Source organism: Labeo rohita, chromosome 15, assembly GCF_022985175.1.
Source record: "Labeo rohita strain BAU-BD-2019 chromosome 15, IGBB_LRoh.1.0, whole genome shotgun sequence".
NCBI classification, from domain to species: domain Eukaryota; kingdom Metazoa; phylum Chordata; class Actinopteri; order Cypriniformes; family Cyprinidae; genus Labeo; species Labeo rohita.
Window position 1 is genome coordinate 20,321,398 of NC_066883.1, and position 15,340 is coordinate 20,336,737.

The 15,340-nt window shown below is 35.6% G+C and overlaps 1 long non-coding RNA gene across 1 annotated transcript in view; it reads left to right on the forward strand.

The window, feature by feature from the left end:
• The first annotated feature begins 8,960 nt into the window (after positions 1-8,960).
• LOC127176855 (uncharacterized) overlaps positions 8,961-15,340 on the forward strand; it is a 138,464-nt gene continuing 132,084 nt past the window's right edge. Inside the window, exon 1 of the long non-coding RNA XR_007829156.1 lies at positions 8,961-9,148. This is a non-coding gene — a long non-coding RNA (uncharacterized LOC127176855). The remainder of the gene's footprint in view (positions 9,149-15,340) is intronic.

Consider the following 15,340-nt stretch of genomic DNA (forward strand, 5'->3'; position numbering starts at 1 on the left):
CATGGGCTGAGGCCAAAAAAATCATCATAAAAAAGAGCTGAGAAATACCTCGTAATTCATTCACTTTAAGTTATTCTAATATAATAATTGCTCATTTTATCAAAATAACGTCCAGAGCCAATTTGGGCCAGGATCCAGTAAGAAAATACTGCCTTTTGGGGGGGAAAAGTAAACGAGGGTTCGTGCGAGGGCGCCCATTATCTCGTTATACTAAAGGGTCTTACGCCTTTATCTCATCTGCTGTCAGGTAGTTTCGCGCCTTCACAGGTAAAGGCGCGAAACCAGTCGACTGAAAATATAATAGTTTATCAAGTACGTCACAATTTTCAGTTTGTCAGCAGAGAAAAAAATGTAAGTACATTAACAGTAAATTATCATATATCCAATTATATGCGTTTTTTTCCCCCATGTTTTAATGTTGTTTACTGAAACTGAGGTATAAACTACAACTGTTTGCTTTTTTTCAGTCAGTTGTAGCTTCAGACTGAATCAGGCGCTTAACCCATAGCGTAAAAGGCAAGGAAGGTCAGGTTTCTTAAGGACAACAACATTAAAACTTTAAATTAATGTACTAGTTTAACCTCAGGTATCTTGTCATATGGCTCCTTCTTTCAACCTGTGATTTGTGGGCTAATCTGATCTATTAGACATATTTGTTCTCTTCGATAAACATGCCCTCTAGTAGCATCCTGAAATTAGATTGAACAAATGCAGCATTGATGCATTTGTTCAATTACAGAGAGCCAGTCAGTTCAGGTCAGCTACCGTTAGAAATACTTAAGGGAGAGAGTGGTTTCAATAGCAAACAGCAAACATGGAAATATTTTAGATCTGTTGTGTTAAACAGGCGCAGTTTTATACCTCTATGTACCGTAAGTACATTTGGTAAGTGTGCTTATATGTGATAAATGAAGACAATATTGGCAAATACCTTTCAGTCTGGATCTAATTGGCAGAATTAACATAAATGACTCTCTGATGAATCTTTCAAGTCCTAGTGGCGTTTTAAGACTAAAGTCATAGCAATATACTTAAAGTACACTTACCACATAGTGATGAACCTGAAGCAGTTGATTCCTTCAGTGTTAATGTCCTCTAATTACACAAGCTGTAAGCAGCCTGTTTTCCCCTTCCTTTCTGTTTGGCACCTGCAATCTTTCAGACATGGGCCGGTTGGACCTTCCCCTGATTAATGGGCCTGATTGGCAATAGAGGAGACTGACGAACGATTGGAGAATTTCATTCCTCTAAAAATCCAAGTCATTATTGGAGAGCAGTGAATCTCTGCAATCTAATAATGCTCTCAGTGTTCTTTTCAAGCTTTTAAACTAATTCGTGATTGATCACTAATTATCGGTGACGGAGCCTCTCGAGACAGCACTTTCCAGCTCTGAACGTTTGTTCCTATCTTAAAACAGTTTGAAAGGAGCTATAACTTCCAAATGGTTGACTCTGCTCCCTGGTGGAGAGTCAATAGGCCGCCGTGAGACGTTTGAGTGAACATTGATGTTCTTTGCCAATATGCAATATTGCCTCTCGACAGAATAAAACACCTGGAACTGGCTGTCTGGTTTTGATGGGACCGTAGTCGGCAATCAGCAGTGTTACTGCTCTTATTGAACTTCTTATTGGGTATTTGTATAGTGCTCCCCACACGCACTTTAGCAGCCAGACATCAGTTGACAAATCCACATTCTGTAATTGCGTGACCATTGATTTCAGTTCCAGTCAAAAAGAGAGAAAAAAGGAAAGTGCCTCTTAAAGACAAGACATATATTAGTGTAATGCCGATGGCAAAGGCACGTATATGTGGAGTGAAAGGAGCGCGCACACACGCACATACAGAGTGTGTGAAGACACTGAGCCCCTGGCTCTCCCTTTATGAGTCAACAGACGTCTCACCGGAATAACGTTTTCTTTTCAGTGTTCATATTTGATATTGCCGTCTTTAATTGTTAATTTTTTTATTCAGAGATCAAACAAGTGAGTTTTGTTGCTTTGGTTTTATTTGTTTGTCACTGAATGTAGATACAGAGAGGTTTTCTAATCTATCAAAGGAAAGTTTATTTCTTCAAATTATGGACAGGTTACAGTCCTAACCATCCTAACCAGGACATTTCAGGTAAGTCTGCTGTTTTTTTTTTTGTTTGTTTGTTTGTTTGTTTGTTTGTTTTGTTTTTTTGCATATATATATGTAATTTTAATGGATTTGATTAAACATTTTTGTTAAGGAACCAGGCATTAACTTGAATTTTAAAGAGAAGAAAAGGAAAATGTATTTCTGTTTCATTCACACACAGGCTTTGACAGTTGTTCTTTTTTTATTTCAGATCAAAAAACTTTTCAACATGTCTAAATGTTGCAAGGAATTAAAAGAGCTGCAAATTGCAATATACTACAGTGCTAACCAAGTTGACTGAAGTCAAGTCCTTAGGAACTTCCATTTATTTCCAGTAGGAGGCAATAGAGCTTCATACAGTGCAATGCAAGTACTTGAGCTGCGCCATTGCTACATGCAGCAAACCTGTGAATTTTCTACTTTTTGCTTGTTGTTAAGCTCATTTAATTCAAGGCCAGTTTTTAAACTCGAACATGCACACAACAGTCAGTTGTGGGGTTATGCAGATATTTCTAGTCTATTAAGAAAAAAACAATAATGAAAATTAGCAATTATTTGCAGTTTAAGAGATTTTTGGAGTCTATGGTTTACACACGTAACTTACTATAATATATATATATATATTAAATAATTATATTTATCATGCATATTAAAAAAAATGTTTGTATTATGCTAAAATTGCTAATAATAAAAAAAAAACTTTTCATAGCAAAGGGGTCAAATACTGCCATCTGCTGTCTCTTGTTCTTTTAAATGAGCATCATTAGTTTCATTATATTTTTGTGGCAGAAAGAATATGCAAAAATTTAAATGTGATAAATGTAATTAATATTAATGTATTTGCTTGTAGAACAAATGACCTGCACCGTAGCTGCTGCGCAGATCTTCGTTCCAGCCTCATGAGGTTAGTAGTTTTATTAATGCACACAACCATGCATTATTTGTTAAGATTTAGCTGTTTTAAATGTGTCCTTTCTTTTGTATTTGCAGATGAAATGCAGATAACCACATGCTATTCAGCATCAATGGAGGGAGCAGCTGCCTTTGCATCGCAGAGTTAAGCCACATTCTTATTTGTTTTCACTTCGTAAAGTCATAGGGTCAGTGTAGAGGCTTGTTGGTCAATGCTGCTGTGTTATGGTAAGGCGTCACCCAAGAAAGGCAGTAAATGTACCGCCTTTGTTCTTGATTTAGTTTTTATGTCCGGACAATGTGAGCTGTTTGTCTGACTGAAGTGGTGATTAAAGCTGACAAATAGGGCCAGGGCTAAGAGCCACTGGCGGAATCCACGCTAGGGTCTCTTAAAGCTTAATTGGCATTATTTTGGCTTTGAAGGGTCACAGGCTTAAACCTTTTATTGTGGTCACCGTAATGACAATCTTCCACCCCCACTTCTGCACCTCCCTGCACTGTTTTGTTCTTACCCAGTCAGACAACCACCTTCACCTCAGTGCGAGTGCTCTTTTTACCTTCTTTTTTTCCCATAACCTTTGACCTTATAGACCGATATGCAATCATCTGGAGCAGTCCTCCCCTATTTAATTCTCTCTTTTGTAGTGACTCTGACACCAGCCAAACTAATCAGCCAATTTGTTTACGGAAAACACTGAGGTTTTGTGCAAACACCATTGAAAGTGTTTCAATAATATTCCCCAATTAGTTTAATAGTGAACTGGTCTTAAACCAAAAGATGCCCTTTCTAGAATCCTCTAGATTCTTCCTAATTTATGAAGGTTGCTGTATATTTTTAGACTCACTAAAGGCAATAGGGCTAGGTTTTGGCGCAGATTCTGATTCACAAGCTTCGAATCAATTACCGTTTTTATTCAAAATGATATTGATTATTTTGGATATATATCAGATATGGTACATTAAACATTTTTTTCAAAGGAGCAAAAACATGCTGTTAACTAAAGTCAGTTTGTACTACATTACAATATTATATTTATTTTCCAGTTTGTTTTTTATAAATATAAATGTTTAAATGGTGGCAGTTTATTTTAACATAAATTAAACATTGAGAAAAAGTAAAAAATGATAATAAATATGTTATGTGGTGCATATATTTAGCTAGGGTGACCACACGTCCTCTTTTCCCCGGACATGTCCTTTTTTTGGACCTAAAAAATGCGTCTGGCCAGGATTTCTAAATCGTTCAAATTGTCCGCAATTCAGCTTTTGCTTTATACAGACGCCATTCATTGTTTGCGTTTTTGTATTAAAGCCTTGCGTTGGATTGTTTTCTTAATCCCGCTCCCACAAACATTTAAATATTTAATATAATTTTTGCTGTCAATATGTGGAGTATTTAAATCGCTTTGGATGCAGCTTGTGTTTGGATGTAGGGTTGCCAAATCCGCATTTTTTCCATATAATTGGGCTGATTTTAAACTGTTGTGGCAGGTTGATTTTTTCCTGGGGGTTAAAGGTTTCAAATATTGCATAAATTACATTTGACTGAAATGCTTGTATTGAAACATTTTGCATTCTACCTATGATAAAACTGTGGTAGATATAAATTTAGTGAAGAATGGGCTTTTTAGCAGTGTTTATGACCAATCTGCAATATGTCAAACTGGGACATATTTTCAACCTGCCGCAACAGTTTAAAATCAGCCCAGTTCCGTGGAAAAAAATGTGGATTTGGCAACCCTACATCCAACATGAGTTGCATCCAAAACTATTTTAATTTTTCTAGTTGACAAATGAGTTTTTTTGTCACCAAATTTAGTTTTTCTGAGGTAAATGTGATATTATGTGACATTGTTATATTGCCGTCTTTGCATGAGGCAGGATACGAATTTTGGTTAGTTACACATACCTTGTGATGTTTATTTGTGTTTATTTTGTGCTAAAACTGGTATTAAACCACTCCTCTTGAACTGAGGCGCTACAGTGATCTGTCACTCCACATTAAACAACACCAAAACGGCATTTATTGTTTGAATGCTATAATAAAATGAACAGAATTTGAAATCTGAGACTTGTTTCATAGCAAAAGTAACAAAGCTTATTGCGATTTATTGGATGGGAGGTGCGCTACAATGTTCCTAACCCTAACCCTTAACTGAAAACAAGCTAGACTAATCAGTTCTTGGGATTTAAGAATCAATATTGTTTCGTAAAAATGAGAATCGATTAAAATCGAGAAATCTGTATTTTTTTCCCAGCCTTAGCGAGCAAAATAGCGAATGTTGTGTTAATAAAACAATGTGTTGTTTAAAAATTTAGATAATTGGCATTTTTGTTGTCATTGTACTGGTAAAATAAATCATTAAAATATTATCTGTACTGATTTTAATTCAATTCAGATTTATTTGTAGAGCACTTTTTGCTATTAAAAGAGAATATTGAAATACAAGACAGAAAGGGTAGAAATAAAAGATAAAGGGTTAAAGTTATAAGGAGAAACTCCCGAAAAAGACACAATAGCAGTGTAAACTTTATTTGAAAATATGTACATTGCAAGACTTACACTTAAATTTTTCTCCCCCCACAGATCAGCTTGTTCCCACTATTCTGAAGACCCCTGTTCTACATAACGATGCTCCACCGTTTTAAAAAATGAATAGGAGGTAAGACATTAACTTGGTATTTGTTTTGGTGCCTACAGGGACATGGTATGATGGACAGGTATTAAGAGGGAAAATGAATGAAGAGAACGAGGTAGGGTTCTCATTGTGGGGTGGCAATCAGGGAAAGACAGAAAAAAAGTGTATGGGGGAAGAGAAAGTGAGAGTGTGTGAAAGAGGAGAGAGCTAGAGGGAGGCTGAGAGAATGTCTCAAAGGACTAATGTCCTCATTGTACAACCTGGTTTGAATGCAGACAGATTCTCTGAGAAATTAGGGCAGGAGAGAGAATCACCAGAGCATTGCAGAAACTCCCTGCAACGATAAACTCCCTCTTCTGATATGGATAACATAAAATGTAATACCTTATGTCAAACTCTTGTAAATCATTCCTTAATCTTTATTAGGCCAAATTTAGATTTTAAAAGATAAATGATCAAACTGTGTTTTTGTTTTGATTAATTAATCGGAAACAAAAGCTTTGATTTATTTTGTCATTTTCTCTGAATAGAAGCTTGTTCCAGCTAAATCACGTTTTCTAGAATAAGTCTGTTTGCTCTTCAGGCTTATCAGCACAGCGTGTGTTTGTGAGAGCGGGCTGGAGAATATGAGCAGTGATTCCATGGGTCGTGCGTGTTTTTGACTGCGATAGATAGAGCGGTCTGTGAAAAATATGCATGTATGTGTGACTAGAGCTGTGGTTTGTTTTACTACACTCGGCAAGCAAAAAAAGTCTCATCCGGTTGATCAGTGAAATGGCAAATACAGCAGCATGTACACTGAGACAAGGCGCTTATCAGAGTTATCCAGACAGCCGCACACAGATAGAAGAGTGAAAACAGACATGCACACACTGGAAAACAGCATGGCAGGCGTGTCTCATTCTTCCCTTGGGTGGATATGCATATGAAACTTCACACTGTAAATCAGTGTTATACTAGTGTTACATTTTAAATATGGTAATTATTAATGTTGGGAAGGTTACTTCGGAAATGTAATAGGTTACAGATTACAAGTTACCCTATTTAAAATGCAAGTAGTGTAACTGTTTCAGTTACTGTATTAAAGTAATCTAGTTGATTACATTTGATTAGTTTTTCATTAAATTTCTAAATTTAAATTTGTGAGCCTGGACCACAATGCCAGTCATAAGGTTCAATGTGAAATTAAAATTTATACATCATCTGATTTATACATTAGGATAGGACAATATTTAAATATTTACAAATCTGGAATCTGAGGGTGCAAAAAAATCAAAATATTGAGAAAATCACCTTTAAAGTTGTCGAAATTAAGTTCTTAGCAATGCATATTACTAAGCAAAATTTACGTTTTGATATATTTTCAACATGACAACATAGGACATTTACAACATGATTTTTATTTAATATTCTAATGATTTTTGGCACAAAAGAAAAATTGATCATTTTGACCCATCCAATTTATTGTAGGCTATAGCTACAAATATACCCGTGCTACTTATGACTGATTTTGTGGTCCAGGGTCGCATTTATAATTTCATTCAAAATTTTTCTAAACTCTTAATCTTTTTTAAACATTTAAAGCAAGCAGGGTTAACCTTACAGTAATACTCAATACTGATTACTGTCAGACTTTCAAAATCCTTCATCACTTGAAATAAAAACATAATAATTAGATTTTAAAGCACAGCCAGTGTTCCCAAGTCCGTGGTTTTCCCGCAGAATTGGGCTACTTTAACGCTGTTGCCACGGGTTGTTTTTCATGTCCACGGTTTGAAGCCACCTCAAAAACGTCATGTTTATCATCTGGAATGTGAATTTTACCAGGGAAACCTCAGCAGAAAACATGTATTTTACCCTGACAAACAAGATTTTTAACAGGGGAAATCGGATTGGGCTAGTTTTGAGTAGCAATTGGGCGTTTTTTTTATGAAAACCTGGCAACCCTGAGCACAGCAACCACAAAATCAGACTTTACCACCTCTTTTTACTTTGTGATTGTTTTGATCTGTTAGATACCGGTTTAAAATCGTAAAAAGAAATAGTTTAATAGCTAAGAAATATTTTTTGAAATCATAGTTGCATAGCTATAACAGAAAACACTGGCATCTAACAATGCCTTGGGAAAAAAAGCATATACATAAACCCGAACAGTAAATAAAACAGTTATCAAATAAACATGTGTCCTTTTCTGTGTCCTGAAACATTGGTGTCTCATATTTTAGAGCAGTCAATGCAGTTTTGGAAAGAAGTCAAATATAGTGGCAGTTTAATGCCTATTATAGAAGAATTGCAGAATAATGTATTAAAAAAAACAAGAAAGGACACATTCAGTTTATCAAAAAAGTTACAAAAGACAGTTAAGCAGCACAAATGTTTCAACATTGATAATAATAAGAAATGTCTCTTCAGCAGCAAATCAGCATATTAGAATGGTTTCTGAAGAATTATGTTAACACTGAGGACTGGAGTAATGATGCTGAAAATTCAGCTTTCACTGCAGGAATATTATATTTTAAAATGTATTGAAATAGAAAGTAGTTACTTTAGGCTGTAATAATATTTTACAGTATTACTTTTTTTTCCGTTCAAATAGAGCCTTGGTGAGCATAAGACTTTTTTCAAACACATAAAAATCTTATTGACCCTGAAACCGTTGAATGGTAGTGTGTAAAGAAATAATTTAAGACCTATTTGAGTTTCAGTAGAGGTCAGGGAGTTCACTAAGGGAGGTGTGTCACCTCTGTTTTGTGAGAACTTGAGAAGAGCAGTAACACAAGTAGGTATTTCACGTGTTACTTAACCAGTTGAACACTCTTTCTCAGGTGTCTTTTTACCTCACACATTCCTATTCTTTGTAGAAAAACCACTTTGTTGGGAAAGGCAGTCATTTTGTGACACCCCAGGGCAGATGAAGGGTCAGGGGGTAAGTTAGGTGCCGTGATTTCAGTGAAAACCCGGGACCCTCCCATTTGTGGTCCAGACCTCTTGCCATTTAGCCACCTGCCTCTAATAAAGAAAAGCAAGCGGCCGGCAAACTCGAGCGTTTGCCTCGGGCAGCTGGACGTGTTATTGATCGGGTGGGGGAGGCTCTTTCCCTCCTCTCCTTCTGATGGAGGCCGGACTTTGGTCTCAGCCGCATTCCTGGGTTCTGTTCAGCTCGGAGGCAGAAGAGAGGGAGGATGTGGAGGGGAGGAGGAACCCAGGGGCTGGAAATCACTTGTCATGTGCGTATAAAAGTGTGTTCGTTTCAGAGCATGCTCACTGAGGCACGCTCGGCTCCCACCAAATCCAGCCCCCAAATTTGAACTGGAGGGAGGGGAAGTTACGGCACTGACTCTTGTGTTGTGCTCTTCTGTGTCTGTTTGGCTCCCACCCTGCGTGGCTCCTTCTACACCTTTGGCTCTACGGTTGAAAAGGTGAACGCGGATTACCCTGGAAAGGATGGACGGCATTGACAAGAAGCCACGTGAGATGAGTGCGTGCTCTTTTTTTTAGTTCTAGTGTTTAAGACTTAGAAAGATCAGCAGCAGTTGGTATAAAAATCTGAAGAAGAATGAGGTGAAAGAAACTTGTGGTTTGAAGTGTTGTTGGAAAGAATTGACTTGTTCGCTTCGGGTCAGCAATCAGTGAAGTATAAGAAAAGGTCATAAGCGATGTTTGCCTTCTGTTTACGTGCTGGCAAAATGGGGTTAGGAGGCTAGGACTTGTGTAATGATGTGGGAAGACACGTGGACACATTCTGAGAACTCCTGCACTGACACAGGGCTCAGAGTTTACCTAAATCCTCGAGAAGCATCTTATCATCGCTTCATGTGCGGCTGCTGTGATTCAGAGTGAATATCTCTCTGAGATGTGACGGGAGGGCGGAAGGGATTTGACTCAACTGCAGCCACGTGGGTTTGATAAAAAAGGCAGATTTTATAAAGTGCTGAGCTGTTCACGTGATCGGTTTTCTGAATTCTTTCTGCATCTCTTTCTCCAGTCCTATGAAGTCTGAGCTGTTGTCAGAGATTTTGGTGGTTTCTTACCTCTAACATATTCTTGTGTGTCTTTAAACATTATTTTGTGAAGGTGTGAATAGTTTTGTAGAGTGATGAACACTAATGGACTTGTCACCTGCTGCCTCTAGTAATGAAACAAGGCAGAAATGCTCTAATAGGCAGTAACATATCCAACTCTAATGGGTAAACATTGTCATGTTTTAGAAGCTCATTAATGTAACCTTGAAGTGCAAAAATGTTTTATTGTGACTGTGCAGTTGCATTTTTCAGAAGTCTAATCTTAGTTAATGCATCCTCAAAGGTTAAATCACCTGAATGTGTTATTTTTAAAGTGACAAGTGGAAGATAATGTAATTTTCAAGGTAAGACAAAACAAAAAATTATTCAGATACCAGATATAATTTTTGATATTTTTTTTTACTAGTGGGTGCACACTATAGTTCATTTATGCAAGTGAGGATAGGAAAATAAAGTAAACTGTGACATATCATAGGGTACAACAGGGGTATTATAGGGGCTAAAGGCACACCCTAAGAAAAAAATTGCTTTTCACTGCACTCAAAGTGTATGAATGCAGAATTATCTATATGTTTGTATTGAACATTTATGGAGCATCAGATTTTGTGTGAAAAAACAAAAATATACAAGTCGTTTATTTTGTTTAAAAATCTTATAAATTTATGAGGTGGCAAGGGGGGCCTTTTACCCCACACACGGGGTGAAAGGCTCAATACCATGAGGTAAAAGGCACACAGTACTATTACAAATACTTTAGCTCAAATGTTTTTTTTTTTTTATAATGTCTAGTTAATACTTCACAAGTTAAGTTTGTACTATTTTCTGTGTATTTTAAAAATAATTTTAAAATGTAAAGATTCTGAAGCATTGAAGGAGATCCCATAGTAATTGAATATAGATTTACAGCAGTAACAACAAATGATTTTTTTTATATAATATGATTAATAGCATTTTTAAATATGATGGTTTCTTTCTAAACATGGTGATTATCTTAGAAGATGCACACCCAATATAATATGTGACATTTACAATCTGAATCTAACAATGTCATGTCATGTCCAAATGGACAAGTCATGTTAATCATGTTAATCATGTTAATTATTGCGCCTTTCAGCCCCAACAGCAGGGGCACTTTTTACCCCAAATACCATACTTTTATATGTTCTTTCGCTATTTAAAAACAGCCGTTTTAATGAAACTGAAATTGAGAAGAACTGACATTAAGAAGAATTTTAGCGATTCCCATTTTCAACATTTAAAAAAAAAAAAAAACATCAAATATTAGATCAAGTAAGCACAGAATCAACTTTGCGCTGATGCCGGCGTTCCCATCAAGGATCAGACAAATTTGCACGTGTATCTTGAAAGGCGGATGTTTTGGAAAGTGCTACGCCACGTTTTTTTGTCATCTAGTGGCTGAGAGAAAAATAATATCAAAGGCGCCTTTTACTCCGTTGTACCCTACCCAAAAATTCTTCATACAGTGGACTAGTTCTTCATACAGTGGACTAGTGAAATTGATAAAAATTTGGGAGCAAAAATTATTCAGACACTTTGACCTGACCATGTTTTGCTTAAGTGTTTTTTTTTTAATTGCTAATGCGACCTTTATACACCACAGACTGGACAAAATTAACCATTGTTTGGTAATTGTTCAACAAAGTATTGATAGTTGTGTAAATATACAGTTGTCAGATTTTTTGGTTGATTGTAATCCATTACATACCTTTCTATCAAAGTTATCTGACCAGGGCTCGACAATAAGGAGTGCCCGATGGCCCGGGGCCAGCGTGAAAGACGCTCGGGACAGTTGACGAATCTGTCACTGGCCCGATCGGGCCACTGCTTCGGGCCGTCTTCACGAAGGTTTATCATTTGCACGTGCCTTGTTCAATTAACATTTCAAGCGATCACATAGAGACGTGTCTCTGATGGACAGAGCCTACAGAAGTATGTCAAAATACCTGTTTTGATGAGTAACTTTGTAGCTTTAACAATGAATTATCTATATTTATACAGTGGTGTACAGATGCACCGATCGATCAGACATATTTCAACCGATCTATGTTCCAAACTGCATGCAATGTATTTTCAATGTCATGTGTGTGGAAATATTACGAACTCAAAAAAACATCCGTTAACAGAGGCCAGAGACGCTGAAGACGACCGCAAAGAGGAAAAAATACTGTAAAATACAGCAAGATCACGGTTCACATTGCGCAAAATATTGGAAATATTATTCCTAAATATTGATACAGAACTGACTGTATTAGGAAATATTTACATGGTTTCTTTTTTTTTTTTTATTTGCCTCTGTATAATGCATTTGAAGTTGCATTCATAAGCAAGGCGCTGCTTTGTTTACAGCGGTAACCAAGGATCATTATTCCATAAGCAACACCTTGCGTTCATTCAGTCCGTCTGCTGTTTTTCCCTAAAGCATTGTTTCATTGTAATAAATAATTTTTGAACAAACAAATAATGTTTGAACTTTATATTTGTTAGGCTAGTAGGTTTTGCTGTGAAATCGAAGTTGGAATCGAGAGTTGTGCAATTTAATTGGTATGTACAATTTTGATGTCATATAAGCTTATTTATTAAAATAAAAAGATAACATTAGTCAAAAACAATGATAACAGCAACTATTTTGTTTTTTTGTGGAAAGGCCAGTGAAAACCCGACCGGGCCAGTAGAAAAAATCCTTGAGCCCTGCTAACATTATCAAGATAAATTTGTTCTGACACAGTTTAACTCTGAGTTCTTGTTATATTTTATTACCATGTTCTAAACTATAGTGAATAAACTGTGATAATGTGAGAAAGGTGTCTGAATAAATTTTGGTATGACTGGACATTTCAGTTTAAAATCTACAAGCTATATTTAAATTGTGGACTGAACAACATCAAGACACTTGAATGACACATTTGACACCACAATATTGCTGCCAAGGTCTGTATAGTTAGATGTCTGCCTTTTAGACCTTTAAATCTAACTTTTAAAATATGGTAGAATTTGTGTCATTTGTGCTGTGAAATATAAGCTCCTCAAAAGTGCCAAACTTCTCCAAATAGCATTTGTCTTTCTACTAGTAATAGCATTATATAGCACATATTTCAGTGAAGTTTTTAACACAGATTCAGATTCTTATTTGTTAATCCTGTTGTTGCATCTTTTGTGTTTGACATTTAATTTTTTGGAAATAAAAGCTGTTTCTCTGTCTTTTGATGTCCAGAGGGGAAACAGCGGACAGTCCATAAAATCATTCTCCCTCCCAGCTGTTGACAGCTGTACTGATGGGCAGCTCCCTTCTCCAGCAGGAGATGTAGAGATGAGCTGTGTTTTTCGACATATTAAACTGCTGTTTGTTCTCTGATAAAGGCTCACCAGACATAGCACTCACTCCCATTCTTTGAAACTGGGAATTCACAGCTGGGAAGTGCTGTTTGGCAACAAACAGCAGTATGAAAATCCTATAACCTGCTAATATTCTTTCTTTTCATTCTGTTTGTAAGTAACCATAACACAATACTACACATGAAGAGCATGTTTGCACTCTAAATCATGGACTCTTAGGTGCTTGTTCTAACACTTACTGTAGATGATTACACACATTTGTCACTTTAACTTTATGAGTTTTCCTATAAGGAAGAGTGTGTTATTGTATGGACACAAACACTCTTGGTTAGAGGTCAGTTATTATGTTTGATTTGAATAAAAGCTGATTGGTTGATTGCTGTGTTGCAAAATAAAAAAGAAACTATCATTTATCAAGAAGATACAGCGAGTGCGGATCCTTTATCTGAAAGCGATGTTAGTTATTGATCTACACACCCGGTTGAGTGCAGTGATTGTTATTTTTCCGTGATTCGAATAAAAGCAAATATGCATTGCAAGAAAGCCGTGGGCATGTTTCTATTGAAAAGCATGTTTACTTAAATTTCCCTATCACAATATATACACGTTATATACATTTCGAAGTTGACTTTTGGCCTACTAAAACATTTAGTAAATTCTTAAAATTCTAAAAAGTAAAAAGGTCCATGAGCCATTCTTGATAATAAATGCAGAGAGCTTGAGATCATTTTCTTTGTCCTGAATGCTGTTGTCTAAATTCTCAATTTGTAGAGCATCACATTCAATGTGCTAAAGGCCATGAAGTTGTTTTGGGCTTTCTGGTTTACTGTCTAATGGCAACAAATTTTTCTATTGCTTTTAATAATCAGACATTATTAAAAAAGTTTGCTACTTGCATCCTCTGAAGGATACAGTGTCCTCCAAAATTACTTTATTGAACTTTATTGAAAATAACTTTATTGAAATTCCTAATTTAAATGTAAGCGGAGACAAAGTGACAAACTCATTGCACTTCACCAATGTCAACCCATAACATAGATATTATAGATAGATATGCAAACATTTTACAGTGTCACTCATGCATGTGTCTCTCTTGCAGCATGCATTCATCCTTAAAAAAACATGAACAAATTATGTAATGTATTATTTAAAAAAAAATCTTTTACTTGCATTGAGGATAAAAATGTTTTTCCTGTAAATTATCTAATTTTTGTAGTTTCCTATTATTTCTAAACATTAATATTACTTGTATTTCATTATATATATATATATATATATATATATATATATAAAGATTTTTTACATTTTTGTTTTACAGTAAATGTCTTTGCACGCTGAGTCTGAAATTCTTGTCCAAAATTTTTGCACGTTAACAAATAAATATTTCGTATGCGTTTTATTTTTTTCGTATTCGACATCTTTCCTTTAAAAATGCTTGCTACAGTTGCGAAAACACAGAAAATCAAACCTGGTCTGAATTTTTTTTAATGATGGACGAAAGTTTTAGAAGCAGTGTGTAAACGTGATTGACACAAAGTGAGGTCATATTTATTTTTTAACCTGCGAAAATTTTGAGAAATTGTGAGAATTTCGGACTCAGTGTGCAAATACCTTTACACATTGCCTCCAAAACTTTCGTCTGTCATTAAAAAATTCAGATCAGGTTGTCAAGATCAAGATCAGATCAAGTTTTCTGCATTTTCGCATCTGTAGCATACATTTTAATAGGAAAGGATGACAAAAACAAAAAAATGCATATGAAAATTTCAGACTCGGTGTACAATGACCTTAACACTTTACAATAAGGTGTCACTTGTTAACATTAGTTAATGTATTAACTAGCATGAATGAACAATGAACGCTACATTTATTACAGTATTTATAAATCTTTGTTAATAGTACACTGGAAAAAAACAAAAAACACAATTTGTTGAGTCAACTTAAAATAATTTGTTAATAACCCTGCTATGTTAAAATGTTAAGTTTAGTCAACTTGAAATGTTAAGTTGTACTAAGTGACCAGTGATACTGAGTTTACTTAACACAGAATTTGCTTTGTTAATCTTAAAAGCTGGGTAAGTTACCCAGCTGCCTTAAAATTTAGGTTGAATCAACTCAAATATCTTTACTAAGTTGTCACTTAGTATAATTTAACATTTCAAGTTGACTAAACTTTTTTTGAGTTGACTGAACTTTTGAAAATTTTAAGGCAGCCAGGTAACAAATTCTTTTAAGTTGACTCAACAAATTGTTCTTTATAGTGCAGTTTTAGTATTTAGTTTGATTTAAACTAG